The 22,733-nt window shown below is 40.5% G+C and overlaps 1 long non-coding RNA gene across 1 annotated transcript in view; it reads right to left on the bottom strand.

Moving 5' to 3' along the window:
• Window positions 1-16,563: 16,563 nt before the first annotated feature.
• The window catches only part of LOC140624661 (uncharacterized), a 69,765-nt gene continuing 63,595 nt past the window's right edge, over window positions 16,564-22,733 (bottom strand). The window contains exon 8 of the long non-coding RNA XR_012024114.1: window positions 16,564-20,167. This is a non-coding gene — a long non-coding RNA (uncharacterized lncRNA). The remainder of the gene's footprint in view (window positions 20,168-22,733) is intronic.

The raw sequence follows: 22,733 nt of genomic DNA, 5'->3' as shown, positions 1-22,733 counted from the left end.
GGCTGCTGGGGTTCACCCACCTGGGGACACAGGGGGCTGCTCCAGGGGGGTCACCCGGCCCGCGGACACCCCCTCCAGCACCCCCACCCCGCCCCCGGCCTTCCGGTCGTTCCGGGGTACCTGGGGCAGTCCTCGCGTCCGTGGGCCCTGCCAGGCGGCCCGCGTCTCCACTGGTCCTGGCGGGCCGCGGGTTTGCCGCCGGCCCCGGGGCTGCGCCTGCAGGGTGGCCGCCCCCGCCTCCCCCCCCCCCGGCCCGGGGCCACCACCCGCAGGTCCCAGGTGCCCCCCCCCCCCGTGCTCTCCCTGACCCCATCCGCTCGCCAGCGCCCCTTCCCTGGTGTCACTGCGGGGGATGACACCGTGTCCCCTGGTCACGTGCCACCATTTTACGGCTCCCAGCCTGTCCTCGAGGTAGCGCCGTCGTTCCCGCCACGGCTCCTGCCCCACGCCCTGTGGTGACCGCGGTGGTGCCCATGGGGGGGGCACTGGGTCTCCGCCTCGCTGGAGACCGCCTCGTGGTGGCCTCGGCGGGGGGGGGGGGGGGTCACCCAGGCCCGCGGACACAGGGGGCTGCTGGGGGGGGTCACCCGGCGCGGACACAGGGGGCTGCTGGGGGGTCACCCACCTGGGGACACAGGGGGTTGCTGGGGGGGCGTCACCTGGTCCGCGGACACAGGGGGCTGCTGGCGGGGGTCACCCGCCTGCGGACACAGGGGGCTGCCCAGAGCTCGCCGCTGCGTGGCCCCTGCTCCCGCCCAGGCTACCAGGACTCGGCACCGAGGGTCTTAAAAGGCTGTGGGAACAGGGGCGCCTGGTGGCTGCGTGGTTTAGCGCCGCCTTCTGCCCAGGGCGTGACGCCGGGGTCCCTGCATGGAGCCTGCTTCTCCCTGGTCCTGTGTCTCTGTCTCTCTCTGTGTCTCTCCTGAGTAAATAAATAAAATCTTTTAAAAAAAGAAAAGAAAGAAAGATCTGGTTAAATATGAAGTTTTCCGACGGTGACCGTGAGTGTCTGGCCTTGCAATAGATGTTGAATTTAAAATCACATTCAGTACTTGAGCCTTCTAGGTACAGTAGGTGAATTTTATTTTTCAAGAAAACTTGGACTGGTTGTTCCAACATTCATGAATCAAATGCAAATTTTTCTGTTGAGAATACATATGTGAATTTTAGAGACATTATGGTTTCCCTGAGGTACATTTATTATAGCTTTTGAGGCCTAGAAATTTGCAGTGTCTTACATTACAGGGGAAAGGGAGACATCACTGGTTTTATTTCTTACTACTGTGTAAAATAGTTTATTGAGCTCTGTGTAAACACAGGGTATCTTTCTAACACCATATTTTACTTTGACTGATGATGTATTTTGCAAACAAAGCCTTTAAGGATAATAGGTTCTCCAGACTGAGAATGGAAAGCAGGCTTGATATCTAACTTAAAAGTAGCTACGATAAAAGGTCAGCAGACATCATCAATATCTGATGATTTCTCATCAGTGCTTCACAAGGCAATTTCAATCCAACAAATATATATTGACAGCTTACTCCACGGAGTCAAACCCAATTCTGGGTTATTACCAGTTTCTGCTCATATATCCTAATAAACAAATTCCAAAATAGCCCAGTTGCAGAGATACAGAGGAGGGCAGGGTCATGGTAACTCAATCTGACTCCCCACACCAAAATAGGGAGAACGATATAGGCTCTTCCATTTGTAAAGTGTCCTACAGAACAAAGTTGGTTGACTGTCAAAATGCAGGATTATATTATGCTAGTTGGCCAAAAAGTAAAAGATTTTGTTTCGGATTTTTGGCTTCATGTGTTCTTTTGGATGATTGGAAATCACTCACGGTGATAGTGCTTATGAAAAAAACAAAGGTTTCCCTTTCTTCTTAAAAGATTTTACCATGTTCTATATTCTTAAAACAAACTCCATTAACACATCAGCAAAAATCCTGCTGTATCCATTGAAAAGACATAAAGGGCTAGTGAGAGTTTCCCTTGTGTGCTCAAAGGTTTTAAAACAAGAATGAGTTTCACAAATGGAAAGAAGAGTGAACAAGAAGAAAGAAACAAAAATGAAACCCAGGAGAGCCTACTCACTCATCTCATGTCAAGTTCTTATTAAGTGAACAATTCATGGAAATGAGAGGTTGGTGGTGGCCAAATTCTCATTGCATAGCAGCTTTTACATGGATACAATGCTGGGTTAATGAAGAGCCTGCTGATAAAAATCATTTGAGCATGAGGCCAACAATGTATTTTGTTGAAATACATTGACTGAACAAATATTAACTAAGATCCTCTCTATGCATGCAGCTGTTAGATACTATTACTAGATGCCCATTTATTAAGGAAATTACCTTAAAAATGGGAGTGAAAACAGTTGAACATGGAACTCAAATTGTAAGTACTGTATAAATATCTCTATGCTTCTGACCTTTTTCTATCAGAAAAAGCCCACAGGAAACAGGATGGAATAAGTAACATGAGCTCATGTTCAAAATTAAACATCAGTTGACCTGTAGGTTCCAGAGATGAAGTACATAACATACTACTTTAGTTTTATACTTATGTGAAGTATTCCTATATTGTCCAATGGCCAATGGTAAGTCAGTTATTTAACATATGATTATTTTTCTAAAAATAATTGCCATCTTACATATTAGATTTTAAAGTGTTTACAGTGAGAATGACTGTCTCTGACATATGAGTCTCTGCTCTGAGTAACAAGCCATAGCTTGGAAAACATGTGAAAGGTAAATAAAATTCTACGTATAATATTCTAATATTTAAATGAATGTTAAAAGAAATAATTTTTTTCCCTTACTTTAATTCTAATCCCAGGCCTTTGGAAATTCCCAATATAGGGCAAATAAATACATTGAATGTAATAAAAAATACATTCTTTTTAATTGTTTCCAAGAAATTTTCTTGAATCTCACCGCCTCACACTATACCACACAAGACCACATTTGATTGAGTGGAACTATAATATTGGAAATCATCATTAAGCCAAATCATAGTCACAAATCAATGAGCCAGATGTGGAATTGTCTCAGTGTGAGATGCCAGAGAAGTTTATCATATGCTCAGTTTTTAAAAAAATATCTGTGGAATACCAATCCTGTGCAAGCCTTTGATTTATGTTCTTTATAAAGTACATAAAAATCAAAGAGAAAAGCTTTGACCTTGAGGACCTTCTGGTTTAATGAGAGGGGTGTGCATAACTGTTAGGAGAACTATATGCTCTGTCATAGAGACAGCTATCACCTGCCCTAGAAGAGGCTGGCCCTTTGTAGAGTATGAAGATCTTGAGATGAATGGTTACAGGAATTGGGGTAAAATTAGCCCAAATGTGGAGGAACCAGAGGCAAAACCTGCATCCCTTGAATGGAACCAGCTTTCAGAGACTACATGTAAATACACGGAGAACATAATGAATGGCAAGTGTGGCCACAGGACAGACACAGTAATAGTTGTGTATGAGCTGGGACATTAAAAAATGTGTTCAGAGATTACATGAAGAAAAGAAAGAGAACCCATCTGATGCCTGCACTCTTCACAGCAAATGGGAAGGCAAGTAGCCAGTATCGATCTCCCAAAGATCTGCCGCCCTGAGGAGAGGTACAAATGGTAGGAAGGAGCTGCTCCCACTTGGAGACTCTGAAAGGGCTTCAAGAGGAAGGTATCATTTTTAACGGAGACTTGATTTAGAGTTTCAGACTGTTGATCATTTTGAGAAGAATATGCAAGTGCCCATAAAAATCAGGTGTGTCAGAAATATATTCTCAGGACAGTGGGTCCGTCGCTGTAGGCCAGTGAAGGGGCAAGGGTGCTGCACAGACTCCTCAGCTGGGAGCTGGAAGCCAAGGAGCTACGTGAGTTGCAGTGTACTAGAGCCGGCAGGTGTAGAGGCTGCCCGTGTGGCTGGGAGATTTATTGTTACAAACTAAATAGTAAATTGAGCAAATAACTGTGTGTGTGTGTGTGTGTGTGTGTGTGTGTGTGTCTGTGTCTATGGGTGCACAAGTGCATGTGTCTGCAGAAGAGAAACAGAAGGGATCAGGCTTCTCACTGTCAGAGAAGGAATTACACACATGGCCAGAGAAGAAGAGAAAGAATCTTCAGAAGAGTTTAAGTAAGAGGTATTGGGGGCACCTGCACGACTCAGTCTGTTAAGCATCCAACTCTTGATTTTGGCTCAATGATGATGTCAGGTTGTGGGATCGAGCCTCCCATTGGGCTCCATTCTGGGTGTGGAGCCTGCTTAGGATTCTCTCTCAGCCTCCCTCTGCTCCTCCCCTCCACCATGTGCACTCACTCTTTCCCTGTCTCTCTCAAAATAAAATAAGAGATATTCATATGAACTCTTCTTTTTTCTTTTTCTTTTTTTTCAATAATCAGATTCATAAAGATTATACAGAGATGGGTACATATAGGTATACGTGTATATGTACGTGTATTCCCTAGTTCTGTTTTCTGAGAGGCACCCAAGAGAATGCCATCCTGAAAGCTATGACCACAGTAAGTACTCAGACATTGGTTTCTGAATACCATCCTTAGTTAAAAAGAATCAGAGCCTTTTGGGACAATGGCTGATTCCAAGGCTGAGGTGAGGCAAAAACAAGATAAGCCTGAGACATCTTATTACGCCAAATAGTAAGAATATACAAAAAGACATGAGTTAGCTTGAAGGGACCAAATCTATAACAATTTACATGAAAATAAATAACAAGAGGAATGGATTACTAACTCATTGAGTAAAATAGGAATTTGTAAGTCTATGTATGATAAACTAAAAAAATAATAAAGTAAAAATAAAGTCCGTATAATACAAATAATAAATGACTTATAAATAAATAAAAAGGAAAAGCTCTCTCTTACAATGGAATGACAACTAAGAAATGAAGACAATTAGACTATTATTCATTTTGACAACCATTATAGGCTGCTGGCTAATTCAGGAGGAGAAAGTCACCAATAGATGCTAAAGCTGATTGGAGGTTTGATAAGTATCAAGAGAGTCATGTAAGAGAAGAACTTCTCCTAAGAGAAAACTAAAAAATGAGAAAGAGGAAAATAGAGATGCTAAGTACACATGAGTTTACCAGGTGATAAAATGAACCTCACCCATGGGAGGACAACTCTATGTGCCTACATCACCATGAACTGAGAGGAGCACAGCATCGTTTCTATGTTATTCCTTCCCAGAATGCATGGCCTGAGTATGGTTTAGGAGAAAGCATGATTTGGACTCACGTTGAGGATCAGATTATCAAAGTCTTAAGAGACACAGAAACACTGAGGAATTGTTCGAACTGAACAAAACTGCAAGGACATGGCCACTAAATGAAACATGGGTTTGTGGATCAGTGAGGGAAAAGCAACATGGTTGGAAACATTGGTGGAATGCAGGTACTGGCTGTAGACTGGGTGACAGTATCATGTGGTTAATTTCCCAATTTGGAGCTCAGCATGGAAACTATGACAGAGTATCCGTGTTTTGGAGAGGTAGAGCCTGGAATATTCAGGGGTGAGAGGGCATCACAACTGCAACTTGCTCTCAATCGGTTAGATGAATGGCAGTGGGTACGCACCTACAGCAGGAAAGGCTGGCAGATCACAGACTGAATATGGGCAAATCGGATGAGGGACTTCTCTGTACTATTACTGCAACTTTTCTGTAGGTTTGAAATAACTTCAAAACAAAGTTTAAAAAAGAAAGGTGACTTTCTATTCTATGACTCGATTTCACTTCTATGTCGAGCCACATTCTACCAAAATGACAGAAAATGACCCACGGTAACTTCTAGGTTTTCCCTTCTCCAGGGATGTGTGTAACCTGCTGAGAGTGGAAGGGGAGGCAGACATGGGGCCAGGGCATGACCTCTGGGTCTTTGAGTTTTCTCACCAGGCTTGTCTGGACTGAGGAGGCTTTCATCCCCCTCGCTCCCTCAGCTGCCCAGGTGGTGACTGCCTTTGGATGTGCCCCCTGCTGTCTACACATGCCATTCATCTTCTCTGGTTACCCTTCCCTCTCTTTACTATACTCAGTGGACAAGAATCTCTATTCTCCTTCCAAGCTATGGAAGTGAACTCTGTGAGGCTAGACCCTCTCAATACTTTTCCTTTCAGGGTCTACTCTTGTCACTTCCCACAGGTCCCTCCTCACTTTGTTTTCCCTCACCCAGCCCTGATTCCAGGAAAATAATGTTTTCTGAGGGGAGAGAGAAGGTTCAGTCTGGACTCTTACTGTACGTGTTAAGTTTTCCTCAGAAGTAACTGTAGTCTAACTCTCATGGTTTCAGATCTGGGGAGAGATGCATTCCCTTCTATTTTAAGTTATTTCTCATTCATTATAGTAAACACAAAGTCAAGTATCTACTGTGTAAGGTGAGAGAGTAAAGAATATAAGTGGAGAACGTTAGGTAAGTTAACATGTGGGAGTTAGAGTTAACCAAGTGATACTCATTTCAGGACCTCACTTTGAAAACCACTGGCCTAAAGTAGGCCAGAAATCAATTTTCTGGGTTTACTGGTAATGTACAGAAAGTCCATGGTTTTAGAGATTGACTGGATCCAGGCCTTAACTCTTGGCATTGTTTCTTACCAGCTATGTTAACCTAATCAAGTCACATTCCAATAATCCCCTACTTGTACCAAAATTGCCAAAATATAGTTACATAATATGGTGCAATTTTCCTGAGGAATCGAATTTCAGTGTTGTTATGAACTGAGTGTTTGTGTCCCCCAAAATTTATCTGTTGAAATTCTGAACCCTTGTGATGCTGGTGGGGCCCATGAGAGATAATTAGGGTGGAGCCCTTATGAATAAAATTATGCCTTTATCCAAAGACACAAGAGAGCTCACTTCCTCTCTGTGCCCTCCACCCCATGAGGATACAATGAGAAGTTGGCATCTTGAAAGAAGATTCTCACCAGAAACCAACCATGCTGGCACCCCAATCTCATTTTTCCAGGCTTTAGATCTGTGAGAAATACACTTCTATTGTTGATATAAGCCACCCAGTCTAAGATACTTTGTTATAACAGCCTGAACCAACTTACACAAATGTCATGTTTAATAGATTAAACTGAAGTGTTTTATTTTTCATAGTTTTATCATAACAGTGTAGTTTGCTTACTTTGTGATTTTTCAAGATTAGAAAAATAATAAAAGAAATTTCTAACTTACTAGTATATAGATTGAAGCCATAGTGAGAAGTTTACTGGGGAGAAAGTTCATAGTTTCAGTGGACGATGAACTGTGTGAGGCTGTGAGGAGCAGAGGGGTGGTCTGTCCAGTTACCTAGATAGAGCGTCTTACCCAGCAGCCACCTCATTTTCAAATACAGATGTACTGAAACCCAACCTCAAACCACACGGCTGAGCTGTGGATATTAGACACACATCACAGCAGTCAGCCAGGCTGTTTGAAAGTTCTCTGTAAAGGTGCATTTCCCTTCAAGGGAAGGGTTTTTCTGAATCACAAGTCTAGCTATAGCTTCCTTCCTGGAAAAGCAAGAAACCCTAGAAAAAGTCAGTTCAATGAAATAGTCAATTTTAATAAAAAACCCTAGGATATTATGATGTATGCCTTCAGGTTCTCACAGAACCAATTATACATTTATTATACACAAATAGAGTCAGAGAGACAGAGATATAAGGAAAAGAGGACAGAAAGAGACAGATGGACAGATTTCGTTTAAGAAATTTAATTATGTGATTAAATTTAATTATGTGATTTTGAAGCTTGTTAAGTCCAAAATCTAAGGCGGGCAAGCAGATTGAGAACTCAGGCTAGAGTCCTGTGCTACAATCTTGAGGCAGAATTCATTCTTCCCTGGGAAACCGAAATTTCCACTCTTAAAAACTGATTGGAGAGGCTCATCCACATTAGCAATGGCAATCTCCTTTCCTAAAGGCAGCTGATTGTAAATGTCAGTCATATCTGAAAAAGACCTGGATAGCAAGATCCAGACTAATGTTTGACCAAGCAACTGGGCATCATAGCGTAGCCATGTTGACCCATAAGGTAAACTGTCACACTCAGGATCTTTCAAATTTTTTAAATTCTCAAAAACTTATTTTTGAAAAGAGCATGTGAAAACACAAAGACGGTGATACACAAAATTACTACCCAATGATTGCACCTCAGACATGTACAAACATACATTCATGCAAGAATCTAAAACATACCTGAAATTATGCTAAAAAGTTTATTACTTGCTGATGGGACCTGTTCAAATACATATGTATGACTGAGGTTTGCCCAGTTCTGAACTCTGATCCTAGAAGGCTGAAAGGGAGAAGAACGATGATGAGAGGGTTTACAAAAAAGATAGCAAGAGAGATGAAAAGAAAGAAAAGATAAAACAGGCATAAAAATAAAAGCAGACTTTATTCAAATCTGTACAAATAATGACTCCAGCTATATTTGAAAAAAATGGCCAGTTTGGCATAGCTAAAATTAGAGGGAATTCAGCCACAGTATCACAGACAATTAGAACGTGTCCAGACACACTGTTTAAAAATGAAACACCAGGGGATCCCTGGGTGGTGCAGCGTTTTGGCGCCTGCCTTTGGCCCAGGGCGCGATCCTGGAGACCTGGGATCGAGTCCCACGTCAGGCTCCGGGTGCATGGAGCCTGTTTCTCTCTCTGCCTGTGTCTCTACCTCTCTCTCTCTCTCTCTCTATCATAAATAAATAAAAAATTTTTAAAAATTGCATTTAAAAAAAAAATGAAACACCAATTTCACAGGCAATAACAGGAAGAGACCTCATTTGAGTTCCTGGGTGGCCCAGTTGGTTAAGCAACTGACTCTTAGTGTCACTCAGGTCATGGTTTCCAGGTCATGGGGTTGAGCCCTACGTCAGGTTCTACACATTCAGCCCAGCATCTGCTTGGGCTTCTCTCCCTCTGTTTCTACACCCCCCCTTCACATTCTCTCTCTCTCTCTCTCTCTCAAATAAATAAATCTAAAAAAATAATAATAAAAAAAAACATTGCAGGGAACCACCTAATCTAAAAGATCTTATGTATAGAAAAATAAAGGACCCAAACATAATATAAAATTCAAAGAATTTCCCAAAATGGACATAACCTCTTTGTAGAGAAGCACCAATGTAAGTACTGTCACCTTGCAGACCTGCCTCTCTCCTCTCAATCCTTGGTCTTCCTCTAACCCTGTTTATCTCCTTTATATGTGGCATTCACTTTAAAGTTAATGAGGTTGGAAAGAAATCATGCAGTGAGCATTTGAGGAGAAGAAGGTGGGAAGTTTCAGATTAATTCGCCATGAAGATCAGCCATTTTCTCTCCAGAGCCTTATACCTTCCATTCTGGCAAATGGAAAAACATCTTCACTATGTTTTCCACAAATTAATTGGTTTGGCTTAATCCCAGCACAGCACTTGTTCCTTTTAAGTAGGTTCAAGTACTTGAAATTTTAAGCTTTTACAGAATAATTTAAATATTTGACTTGTGGAAATGGCTTTCTCTACAGGTTCACATAATTACATTTTACTAGCAAAAAAGTAAAACAAACAAAACAAAAAAAACCCACAAATATTCCTTGAGATTTTTTCTCCTCAGAATTTAACTTTAAAAGCCAGAAACTGAAGTGTTAAAAAAAGAAATCCTAACAAATTTAGTAATTATTCAAAGAAAAGTTGTAAATGAAAGAGGAGAATAAGGTTATCAGGCATAAATCCAAGCATGATGACTTCCATGGTTTGTCCTCTGGATCTGGTGGTTATGCGATCGAGGGCCCGTGTGATTCAGAGTTTAAAACAGGGCGTAATTGTTTAATAAGCTATTTCCCTATAACATTGGCAGATTATAAATAAAGATAACACTGTCTTGGATGATAACATTGCTCAAAATATGTTTGTCGTCTGACTTACATAACCTCATTATGTTTGTCCCTGTGCAATAGGCTGGACAGGTAGATATTAGCTTCTAGTTTATAAAATTAGGTTAATATTAGTTAGCAAACTAATCACTTCGATTTAGAAACTTATCAGGTATAAGGGTGAGACCAAGATTTTGACTTTTGACTTAAAAATGTTGCTCTTTGCTATACTCTAGGTGCCTCTTGTTTTATGTTGTGCTCACATTCCTGAGGCCATTATGCTGCACAATAATCAGACCAAGACGAACACCGCATGGTACCTCTTCTGTGTGGAGCCTAAAGCAAGACAAGACACAGTGACAAAAGCAGAGACTAAAATGGTGGTTGCGGGGGTGGGGGGATAAGGAATAATGCTTAAGGACGCACACTTACAACCAGGAGGTAACCATGTCCTGGAGACACACACACACAGCACAGTGATTATAGACAATCCAACTGCATTATAAACATTAAACTTGCTAAGATTAGATCTTAATTGTCCCCAACGTTAGAAGAAATGAACGTCACGTGATGTGAAAGAGGTGTGAGCCAACACTGCAATGCAATCATCCCGCAGTATAAATGCATCGAATCGTGTTGTTATGTCAAATATATCTCAATAAAACAATATTATCAAAGTAAAATATTAGAAAAGGGATTACTATGTTCCAGATGCTCTAAATTTAATTCATAGGATTCTCATATCCAGTCCATGAAGGAGACGATATTTGATAGACTAGAGCCCCCCGTCCCTCAGCTCACTAACGTCAGAGCTGAGCTTTGCAAAGCCTCCAAAGGGAGATCAGCGCTACCCAGTTAGGTGTATAGGCTCATTCTTATATTCTTTTCTGAAAAAGCATGCAATCCATAGAAATTGTAGCACAAGCAGAGAGATGTGAAGGAACAGAGTCTAACATGAATTGTCCATATTTTTGGACTAGACGTAGGGCTTTACATTTATTCATCTGATGCATTCAGCATTCAATACTCCACTGGGAGTATTGCACTATTGCACTATTCCATCTCCTCCTCATGCGTACTCTGTGGGGCAGGCCCTATTCCATTTGACAAGTGAGAAGACTGAGACCCAGGGTTGGTGAATAATTTGCCTAGAACCAGGATTGAACACTAGTTAAATCTGACCCCAAAGTCATACTATTTTCACTTTGGCTTTCCCGCCTAACAGTCCATTCGACTTGGTGGAGTAAATGCAGATGTGAGAGTGTCTGGCACTCCCTGGGCCGCAGATAACTCACAGATAGCTCTGATCATTACAGCAAAATTTGAGGTCGGCCTCAAGGCATTTCATAGCACTTTTTGAAGAGTCAACTTTTATTGAGACTTTTTCCCTGGCCTGGTCTACAGCATTCATACAGATTTTCACCCAATGCTTCTTCGTCTTTCTTTTTCAAAAATTATTCCCTTTGCAATACTGGGACAGATTTTCTCGTATGCCTAACACAGATGAACTCACATTATCTGTTTTTGCCGGCGACCTCTCCTCAGGCCTGTAACTCCAGCTCTGGCAGTAAGCAGAAGCACTTTTAATAAAGAAAGCTGTCTACTACAAGCTTGAAAAAATAGGTCTTGCCAGAGCCCTCCCAGCAGCTCACTGGTCATAGTCTGTCTATAGGATCTGAGGTCACTGGGAGGAGATTCTAATGAAATAGCTGGACATTTCTCACTTACCATCTCTCCCTCTGCATGGTAAGATACCCCTGTATAATAACCGTCAGTTATGTAGGATCCACCTCTGATGCAAGCATCTATCACCGAAAAGGCATTCAATAAACATATATTGAATGAATGTAAAGTAATCCTTAAAATGTCAAATTGGTATTATAATGACTTCACCAGGCTATCGATTTTTCTTGTTAAACTAATATTGATTCTTCTTGTAAATTTATATTTATCACCAAGGGATCAAGGTTCATGTGAGAAGTAGGTTTTCAATTATTGCACAACACAATTAAATATCCAAACCTATGATGAATCAGGCTTACAAGTGGATCTTAAAATGTGAAATATTGGTGTTTCCTGATTGCCAGAACCATAGCATCTCTACTGGGAGTTCGCTGTCTCATTTGTTACATGCAGAATAAAATCACTTGCATAGTTTCCATGTATTACGTATTGAGGAAATCATTTTTGACGCAGGAACCACTCAGTTTCCATGTCTTGAGTCTCATTCAGTTGTTTACTCAAAGCTCTCGATAGGGATAGATCACTCTCATGACTAAATAAGATGTTATATTGACAGCAAGGAAAAACAAGTAGAACCTTCTGTAAGAAACAAGTAGGTCTGCAACAATATTTCTTCAATAATATGTTTTCCTTTTCTGTACCTCAACCCTACATCTTCCTCCACAATGGAGGCTGTATTAACCAATAATATAGCAGGTAACTACAGGGTGAAAAAAGCCCCTAAAAAATACTAAAGCTAAATCATAACACACTTAACCAAAAATATTTCCCAACTCTAATGAATAAATAGAAAGATAAGGAAAATTCCAATCTGCTAGTCCGAGTCTGAGGTTAGCCTAATGTAAATTAATGTGTGTGTTAATTCTATAGTCATATGATAATCAGCATGGTTTGCCAAGTTGAGAGTCTTGGACTTTTAACTATAGCAATTACTTTAAGATGTTTCATTTTTTTGACATCAAATTTTCAGGAAATTGAACTATGATATAGAAAACCACAAAAGGGACAAATCAATGTATTAAATAAAAATAAAATGGTATCTTGAATCTATCGTAATTGTTTTTAAAAACTCTGAGTTGTTCATAGCTGGCAGTTTTGTAGCAGTTGGGAATGAATATATTAAATGAATAATTCTTAAACCTAAACTCCCTTAAAAGTAATTTGCTTAGAAAGAAAGCAAACTATGAACTGAGTGCAAAGAGGATGAAAGAGGATCAGTGGGGCAAGGAAGGACTGACTACCAAGTCTAGCCCTCCCTATTTTCACATGGTGGTGGCAGCAAAGGCAAAAGGGTTCATCTAAGAGGCAGCAACCCTGCATTACCTTTAATGGAGGTAAAAATCAATAGGCTTACTGGTGGAGGGGAAAGGAACGGGAAGAGAGTAAACACGAATTTAATGAGTCTACTATGATCAAGCCCCCATTTCACAACCTGAAAGCTCTGCCACCTTAGGGTGCACAAGAACAGAGGTTCAATAACACTGATCTAGTCCCATTCCTTTATTCTATAGATAAAGATCCTTAACAGTCTTGGAAAGTTCATTATCCAAGAGACAAAGCCACTTAGTAGCTGAATGGGCATTTAAACCCAGGTCTCTTGGTTCCCATATTGTACCTCCTACATCATAATGCTTCAGAGAACAGTTTTCTTAATGTGTCTACAAAATTGAATGAATTTTGCGAAACTGGGTATTTATACTTTCTATTGCTAAATAACTTCCAAATGCTAGTGTCTTTTGTTAGCCATTTTGCTAAACTGATTGGGAGAAAAAGAAAAAAAAGAAAAAAAGAAAAAGAAAAAAAAAGGAAGGAAAGGAAAAAAGGAAAAACAGAAAACCATGAAATGAAAACTGTAGTTCTTCTAGACAATGCTTATTAACTGGAGATAGCATTCTTTAAAGTGGATGGAGACTTTTTATTCTTAAATTTAGAACAATAGCCAATATAAGTCTTTGCCCATATCTAAAACATTTTCTCTTTAAAGTAAAATGTTCTTGTGATCTTTTTTCTTATATATCACCTCCAGCATTTCAGAGACAGCACCTGTACTGTATCTAATGTGATATAATCAGATTTTCACTAATTTGGCCCATTTCAACTTGGTTTTAATGAATAAACAACAGCTTTCTGGGCAAGGAATGAGGATAGAAAGAGTATTCCCTGGAGAAGAAATAACCCAACCAAGTTATGAATGTGGTGAATGGGAGTAAAGATTTATGGAAATTTTGTAAGTCTCATCATATGATGGTCCCGGTAAAAGATGATCTGTAGAGAACAATGACAGTTGGGTAGACCAGAGAGATTAAAGAAATTTCTGGTCTAAACACCTACTGACTTAGGGATGAACTGGATGTGTGTAGTAAGAGAAAATAGAGAGCTACTGAGCATGACATCAAATGTCTACCATGGGAATCTGAGTGGTTAGTGATGCCTTAACTAAAATTTAAAGACTGGAAGAGAAGTGGATTGGGATATATTTGGGCTGTGGTTCTTGAGTGAATCCACATGTGTTTGTTTGGTTCAGCTGAAGACTTAGATTTTAAGGGTCCTTAGCATGTTGTGGTTTTGGTGGGCAGACTTCTAAGATGGCCCCCAGTGATTTCTATCTGCTGGAATTCATATCCTGTGTAATCATCCTTCCCCTTGAGAGTGAGCTGAACCAAGGATTTTCTCCTAACCACTAAGCTATAGCGAAGGTGATAGGATGGCACTTCCATAATTAGGTTAGAAAAATTTCGACTTTGACTTCCACTTAGCTAGTAGATTCCCTCTTTTGCTGGCTTTGATGAAGCATGCTGCCATGTTGGAAAAGCTACATGGCACAAACCGAGGACAGCCTCCAGCCAACGGCTGGTGAGGAACTGAGGCCCTATGTCTAACAACTCTAGAAGAACTGAATCCTGCCAGCAACCATGTGTAATGAGCTTCAAGGAGGATTCTTCTCCAGGAAGCCTCAGGTGAGACCCCAACCCTGGCTGACACCTTAGTTATATTCTTAGGAGATGGTAAAGCCAAAGGCCCAACTAAAATGGAGCCAGATTTCTAACCCACAAAAACTGAGATGGTAAATGTGATGTGCTATTTTAAGCCACCAAGTGCTGAGGCAATTTGTGTCACAGCAGTAGATAATACAATGGTAGTTATAATGACGTGAGCAAATGAGATTTAAAAAAGAGTTGTCCCAGACAAACCTTTGAAGGAAATTGAGAATATCTAATCTATGGGCTCCTGCTCTCTCTTCATTACCATTTCTGGGTTTCCAGATTCTCAGTTCTTCTGTCACCTATTTTCTTGTCAAAAAGAAAATCAATCTGGCAAATTTATTCCCAGTAAAGTGTTATTTCATCATAATGTGCTAATTGGGAGTGCAGAATATTTGTATTTTAAGAGAGAAATCGAGGGGAACTACTGTAATGCTACAATACCAGGCACGGATATTCACAGGGAAGAACTTTGCCCTGACCACACAGCCTCTAAGTCACTCCACGGGGGTGACTGCCTGTCATTCCTGACTTTCCATACAAACTTTTATCTGCCCATGGAAATATTTAAATATAATTTCTGTTTGATTCCAAGTTTAATATTATGGCTTAAGATTCTCAAGGGTGAGCAGAGTTTAAGTTCATATCAAAACAAGGCCTTGAGTAAAACACTTGTGTGAATTATCTTTTACTTTCCAGATTGATTTGGAAACTCGACGTTGAAACTGCCCAAATCATCATAGCAGTGTCAAGTGGCTTCTGCATTCTATCCAAAGGCAGGATGGCATAAATGAATCAGCAGAACAAATGCTTTTTTTTTTTTTTTGATAAATTTTATTTGGCTGCCTGAAGTGTTTAATCATAATTCTTAGACTATCATATACTATATTTTTTTCATACTATACATTTGGGGGTAGACTTTCCTGGAAATTTTTATTTCTCTGGAAGTAAATCAAAACATATTTCAATATTATGACTCTGTTTAGGGGAATATAAGCCCCAGAAAAGCATCTGAATTGAAAAAGTGAGAACTATGGTTTCCCCACTAACATTACCCTCTTTAGCAATGACACACACTGAGGAATTATGGATACATGTGATACATATTTGATTATCTGCTAAATGACTGCAGTAAAAGGAAATTAAAAGGAAAATCCAAATTACCTAAAGGCATAATGCTTCATTGATTAATAATTTCTCACCAAAATATTGTTAAGAATTTGCCACATTTTTATACATAGAAATATAAAATATTAGGGTAAAACTCTACAGAATAGTTTATTAAAACATCTTTCACAATATTTATGACCTTTCCACCAAATAGGCCCAAATAGTAATGAGTATCACATTATTTATGCTTCCTTGAATGTACCTAGCAATGAAGTAAACCCCTAACAGCTTTCAGGATTATCTGCTGGGCCCTCAAAATTTGGATTTTTAGTGTCTGGACCACAGAGTTTGTGATTTGTAGTATGAGAAGATGTTCTAGGCCTGTGCGTTCTAGGATACCTTTTATGTGATTTTTGTGCACATCCAACGTTGAAAGACTACAGATTATTAGAATTTTCGAATACAATTCTTTGTATGTCAGGAATCAAGGTGTCAGTACTGGAGAGAACAAACACCACAGGAGGTGTGAGAGGATTACACATACACAGATTCTAACAGCTTCTCTGTGACTCTTGAATCTTCTCAATAAATCATGGACCAATGAAAAAGTCCAGAGCAAAGGGCCCACTGGGTGGCTCAGTGGTTGAGCATCTGCCTTTAGCTCAGGTCATGATCCTGGGGTCCTGGGATTGAGTCCTGCATCAGGCTCCCCGCAGGGAGCCTGCTTCTCCCTCTGCCTGTGTCTCTGACTCTCTGTGTGTGGAAAGAAAGAAAGAAAGAAAGAAAGAAGAAGGAAGAAGAAGAAGGAAGGAAGGAAAGAAGGAAGGAAGGAAGGAAGGAAGGAAGGAAGGAAGGAAGGAAGGAAGGAAGGAAGGAAGGAAGGAAGGAAGGAAGGAAGGAAGGAAGGAAGGAAGGAAGGAAGGAAGGAAGGAGGAAGGAAGGAAGGAAGGAAGGAAGGAAGGAAGGAAGGAAGGAAGGAAGGAAGGAAGGAATCAGAGCATAGAGAAAGAGTAAAGATGTCACACGGAGAATATTGTTGGGAAAAGCTGTTTTCACTCACCCTGATGGAAGATTGTCATTCTCCTCATCTCAAACCTTTCAAGGGGCAACAGGTTTCAAGAGGAGCATTCTGACAGATTTGAAATGTGTGCTCTGTAGTTGAGTAACATAGAGAACAGGTGACATATCATGCCTGAGATTGTTGAACAGATGGCCGCTAGGTTTAACTCCCAGACAACAGAGGGATACAGACAACTGCCTTCGCACAGAATCAGCAGACTGCTGCTATGTGGCCAGTGGACTGCTCTCTCAGTGGTGGTCAAGGCAAAAGGGTCAGCTCGGGTCCTCTCCTACACAGAAATTCTAGGGACAAAAAGACCCCGCCAGATAAGGCTGGATGTGGTAAGCTGGATGCTGGTTTGAGTCTTGATGTCTGCTCAGAAGAGATTAGTGATTCATCTGCTGATGTCAAGGGAAACAAAGGAGGGCACAGAAACCCTCCAAAAGCCCATGAAAGTACACTATGAAGAAAGAATCATCTGCAAGGGGCACCTGGGTGGCTCAGGGGTTGGCCATCTGCCTTCAGCTCAGGTCGTGATCCTAGGATCCTGGGATTGAGTCCTTCATCGGGCTCCCTGCATGGAGCTTGCTTTTCCCTCTGCCTATGTCTCTGCCTCTCTCTGTGTCTCTCATGAATAAATAAATAAAATATTTTTAAAAATCATCTTAGACCAGAAAGCACAGACAGCTAATGATGGTACAATTTCAAGTCAGAACTCTCCAAATCCTTTGCTACCTTTTCTTTGAACCTGCAGGTTAAGAATCAGCAGGTAGTAAATGGAGGGAGCTAACAAATGAGAATGGGTTGATGTTATGGCTCAGTCTTGGAGAAGGAAAGGAGGAAAAACCAGGCATGGCCCCCTTTCTACTCCAGATTTCCATATCTAAGGCTGGCTCAACTTGGAGATGAAGATTTTGACAGTAAATCAAGTTCACACTTTTTATTAATAAGGACCAGACATCCTATTTACCATTTGAGACAATGTTCAACACTTCGTCCATTAACTTTTTAGATTATTTATTTAGTGTGCATATACTTTCTTGAACTGGAAAGAATTTTAAGATGACTCTTATGAGAGACTTTCATAATAAAATAGTAAAACCAAAATAGAAATGTGAGTTCAGTCGAGAGAAAAATAAAGAGAATATAAAGAGAAATTCAACCTGATAGAAAAGGGAAGCTCTCATACAGAGCCCATAACCACATACAGATGGTTAAGAGGCAAACCATTTATATCTCACATTCAGTTTCCTGGAGATGAAGGCCCAAGTAAAACTTACTGTATGATCTTCATTATCAAAAGTAAATGTCACACCATACCATCATGAGCACTAGGTTTTCCTAAGACTACTCTAAAAGAAAAAGAAAGAAAGAAAGAAAATCTCATTAAATGGGATCTGTAAGTAATGAGATACCAATAGAAGTGAAATAGAAACAAAGGTGCCTGTGGCCCAGCTGTTTACCATCAAAACTTGCATTGTACATGCTCTTAGATAATGAGAGAAATAATATGTATATTGGCTTATGTATTAGTTTCCTGTGGCTGCTGTAACAAATGACCACAGTCTTGGTGGCTAACAATAATGTAAATTTACTCTTTCACACCTCTGGAGGCCAGAAGGCTGAAATCAGTTTCATTGAGCTGAAATCAGGTGTTATCAGGGCCCTCCAGCTTCTGGAAGATCTAGGGAAGAACCCACTCCTTGCTTCGTCCAGCTTTAGGTGGCAGCCCATATTCCTGGGCTTGAGACCACATCACTCTGCCTTTGTTGTCACATTGCATTATTCTCTTCTATCTGTGTAAAATCTCTATCTGCCTTCCTCTTACAAATACACATGTGATTTAGGGCCCACCTGGATGATCTAAAATGATCTCCCCATTTCAATATCCTTAATCACATCTACAAAGACCCTTTTCTCCCCCCCCCAACATAGAGTAACATGAACAGGTTCCAGTGATTATCTTTTGGGGGATCATTTTGGAGCATATCACAGCACAGAAGCAACAATAGACATAGTATATAACAAGCAGAATAAGATTTGGTTTGCACTCGTACGCGTTAGATAATTAACTCACATTCAAGATCCAGAAGTCACATTGGATTTCAATAACATCTTCATTAATATAATTAATTCTCACATCACTGCTATATGTAGAATTTTAGGTCTTAGCAGTGCGAATAAAGTAGATTTCTGGAAGCAAAAATGTGTTGGCGAAATGGCCTGTGTAAACGTGGGACCAGATTATTGTAAAATTCCATTACTCAAAATGCCTCTAAGAGCTCTACATAAGGAAAGTAAATTTATTGCTATCCCTTTAGGATAGTAAAATCTAAAACAGCTCAATGTGGGCCTTAGCTCACCACAGAATTTTACTCCTAGACAGGATCTCAGCCCATCATCCTTACTTTTTAGATAAGGAAAGTGCCTCAGCCAAGAGCCGGCCCTTTGGCCCTTCCAAGGTTCCCAGAGCTCCCCAGTGGCAGGGATCAGGGCTAAAACCTCCTCATTCCTGCCCCAGGCTCTTTCCTTTGAGCTCTGCAACTGTCTTTTCTGTTTGGTCATTTCCTGAAATAAAGTTGGGCTTTTGCCCCTCTTCTATTCAGGTATCTTCAATCCTCAACACTGAAGCACATTGATTCCAATTTCAGTTTTTACTTAAGTCTTCAGTTCTGGATTTAATAACATAAATACTGCTGCTGACCCCCTAGCAAGGAAAGGCTCATCTGCAAAAGAGGACTTTTAGGGGGACGGCCCTCACTACTTAACAGCCATTAGGTTCATTCAAAGGAGTTGATCTGGTTAAGACTTAATGTAAACAGAAGGAGACAAAACCTGCAAATGCCCACAGTCCAGAACCGTCTACAAGAAGCAGTGAGCAGGACTTGTGACAGCTGGGAAGGCTTTTATCTGCAGAGTAACTTAAAGATGTAGTGAATCACACCGAATAAGTTGGTTTGTGGTTTCCTAAAACTCGCTGGCTCTGTACCACCGTTTCGGGGGGGGGGGGGGGCTCCCTAAAAGGGCGCAGTGTCCTGCTGCTTGATAGTCCTCGCAAATCACCTGCTTTCGAGGTGACCAGGCCAGTTTCCCAAGGAGACGGTTGATTACACGACCTGCCCCGTGTCTCCAACAGGTGCCAGGATGCCCTCTGACAAATCCAGCTTTCAAAACCAGCCCGGGTAGGTGATTTTGAACGGATTTTCTTCCTGTGGTTGTCCCTAACGCAGAACACGGCGACATTACAGCGTGGTCCACCTTTTTTCTCAGAGCGTGAAATGCCGGGCTTGGCGCGCCGCTGTGGTTTGGCCATCACGCCCAGGGAGCTCCGCGCTTCAGGTGAGCCGAGTCACATGCACCCTGGCTTCCCCGAACCCGAGCATGCTCCCTCTCGGAGAGATGTGAAGTTTACCTTATTCCTGGAAGATTGAAAAATCAAATAACAAACAACCTTAGTTAGTGTCTGCAATCCATACCTAGTTCAGTAACCCCTGGAGACTGCTCGGCTCCAGTGCGACTTGCAGTGTTGGGAGCTTTCGGGACTTGAAATCCTTTTTTGCTATCAACTCCCAAGCCGAGATGAGCTGCAGTGGGAGTTGCCTTTATTACTGGCAACTGGGGTCTGAAGAAGTTCTCTGGTTTGTTTTATTTATTTTAAAGCCACGAGCCAATTCAAGGATGATGAATGGTGTCAGTTTGACAGCACCAAAGACTGAAATTCTTCATTTCTTCCAAGGCTTAGCAGGGCAACGGCTGCTATTTCTTTTACAGTTTACCGGGCGAAGTGCATTAACTCTTACCTGGATAAGCTGATTCTGAAAATGTGGTATTGGGATCATGATCTAGCCCGACAATCCTTTTCTCCTGGAAGCCCTTGTATGTGGAAGGGTAGATGTATAAAAAGAGATTCTTTTTACTTTTTAAGAGATTTTTTTTTTCAATTGGAATTGAATAAAGCCTTCTGATTGAATTTATTCAGGTCAGCCCAGTGATTGAAGGATAGAGCTGAGGTGAACCCGACCCCAACAATGACGGCTCCACGGGCCCAATCTCAGATGGGGTTCAGATTTATTGACCTGAATTTGTCCGGATTGAAAGGAAGTCTCTGGGAAAGCTGACCCTTGCATCGTCTACCTTCCTGCTTCAACAGAAACGTACTCCGCTCCGTGCTTGGCACCCGCAGTGGCAACACGGGGGAGTGGACATTTGCTGCTGAGGCACAAGGAGAGAAAAAGCTCTGTCCAGGTGGTCATTGCCATCCAGGTAGTAACGACTCTGGCTGCTGATGTACAATCTAGTTTCCAATGAGGATCATTTTGTCTGAAGCAGTTTGTTTGTCACTTATTCTTTCCCATAAGTAATTGGTTAACAGCACTTAAATATTTTCACTGAAATGATTATAGAAATTCAATAAAAGGATAGAAGACGTTATTTCATTATTTCTTATGCATTCTTTTCTTCAACTTTTTAAATATAATATATATGTTTTAAAAGAAAATTATTGATAGGGATTAAGTCTACAAACATAATAGTAAGGACGTTTGAAAAACCAGTATAACAATAAAATTTTGCTGAAATCATGATGCTACTTAAATTCATGCAATAACTTCGATATAACAGTGGTTACTAAAAGCTTTGGCTTAATAATGAAAACATATCCTGTTTCAAGGTATTTACAATCATCCTGAAAAAGCAATATTAATACACTGGAAAAAAAAACAGGTTACAATGTGCAACAAAACCTGAATGTTACCATCAAATACTGCAAATCTTATGAAAATTAACTTCCTTTTATAGTGAATCATTTTAATACATAATTGTTAAATAAGGTGGCATAACTCCAAATACTGATGGAATTCAGATAAAGAAGAAATTAAATGAAATATAGGGTATTCGAATTATGAACTAGTATTTGGTGAACAGAAAGTATATTTTTAAAATAGGATTAAAAATAAAATAAAAATAGGATTGGAGGAGGACATTGCCAATTAGAAAAAAATGCTATCAGATGTTATGAGCAGGGATTATCCTGGACCAATGAGGCCTCATTTCTCTGGTGGATGAAACACACTTTTAAATTACTTTAATGAATATTGTTTTCCCTTCACCCCAAATTTTTAAGAAGTTGAAAGCTGAGTGATTGTTAGGATAATTTCAACTCATGTCAAAAAATAAATTATAGAAAACTAAGTTGGAGAAAAAAATAGACAAAACACAATTTCTTTTCTGAAAGGATTGAATTTTTGTGTTCAGATTTGCTGCTCACAAGCTCGACAGATTTTTGAAAAGTCTCTTTCTTGATTTAAAATGAAAGCTGAGTGAGAAATGTTCTTGAATTCATTAGACTAATATAACACTTCATAGTTTACAAGTATAATGATTTACGTTACTTATTTTATCCTGGACTGGAGAGAGGATAACTGCTTCCAGGGTCACCCCTGTCCATCTGTGTGACTTTGGCCTTTTGTTTTTCTATTTCAAACTTCTTTCGAAGTTTAGTTTTCCACTATATGGAATGACTTACCACATAGAGTTGTTGTAAATCCTTTGTGCTTGCTATAGAGCTGGCGCTCCAGCGTTAGCCCCCCCCCCCCCCATGCAGACTAAGCAGGGCCTCCATTTAAATAATGACAAAATTTGGAAAAACTCGAGTAACTTCTTAAAGTCTTCACAGATTGACAACAGACACATAACAGTAGTTTTCAGATTTACCGTCTTGTGATCTTTCTGTTGTGTCGTATAGCTTCAAATACAAATAATTTTTCATATGCTTATATGGATAGATGGGAGAGTCTCTAGGTACATTTTTACCTATATTTAACAAAGCCAATTTGGCTTCTGTATTTAAGTGGTGTACACTTAAATATGCTTCTTAAACTGTGTCCAGGGGGTATGTGTCCCTGTGCCCTTGTTATTCAAAACCACAGACTAAACTTGGAGCATTTTAAAGATGGAGGAAAGGGCAATATTTTATGTCAAAATAAA

This window comes from Canis lupus, chromosome 35 (assembly GCF_048164855.1).
Source record: "Canis lupus baileyi chromosome 35, mCanLup2.hap1, whole genome shotgun sequence".
Lineage (NCBI taxonomy): Eukaryota > Metazoa > Chordata > Mammalia > Carnivora > Canidae > Canis > Canis lupus.
Note: the sequence above shows the minus strand (reverse complement) of the source record. Positions and strands in the feature narration are given on the sequence as shown.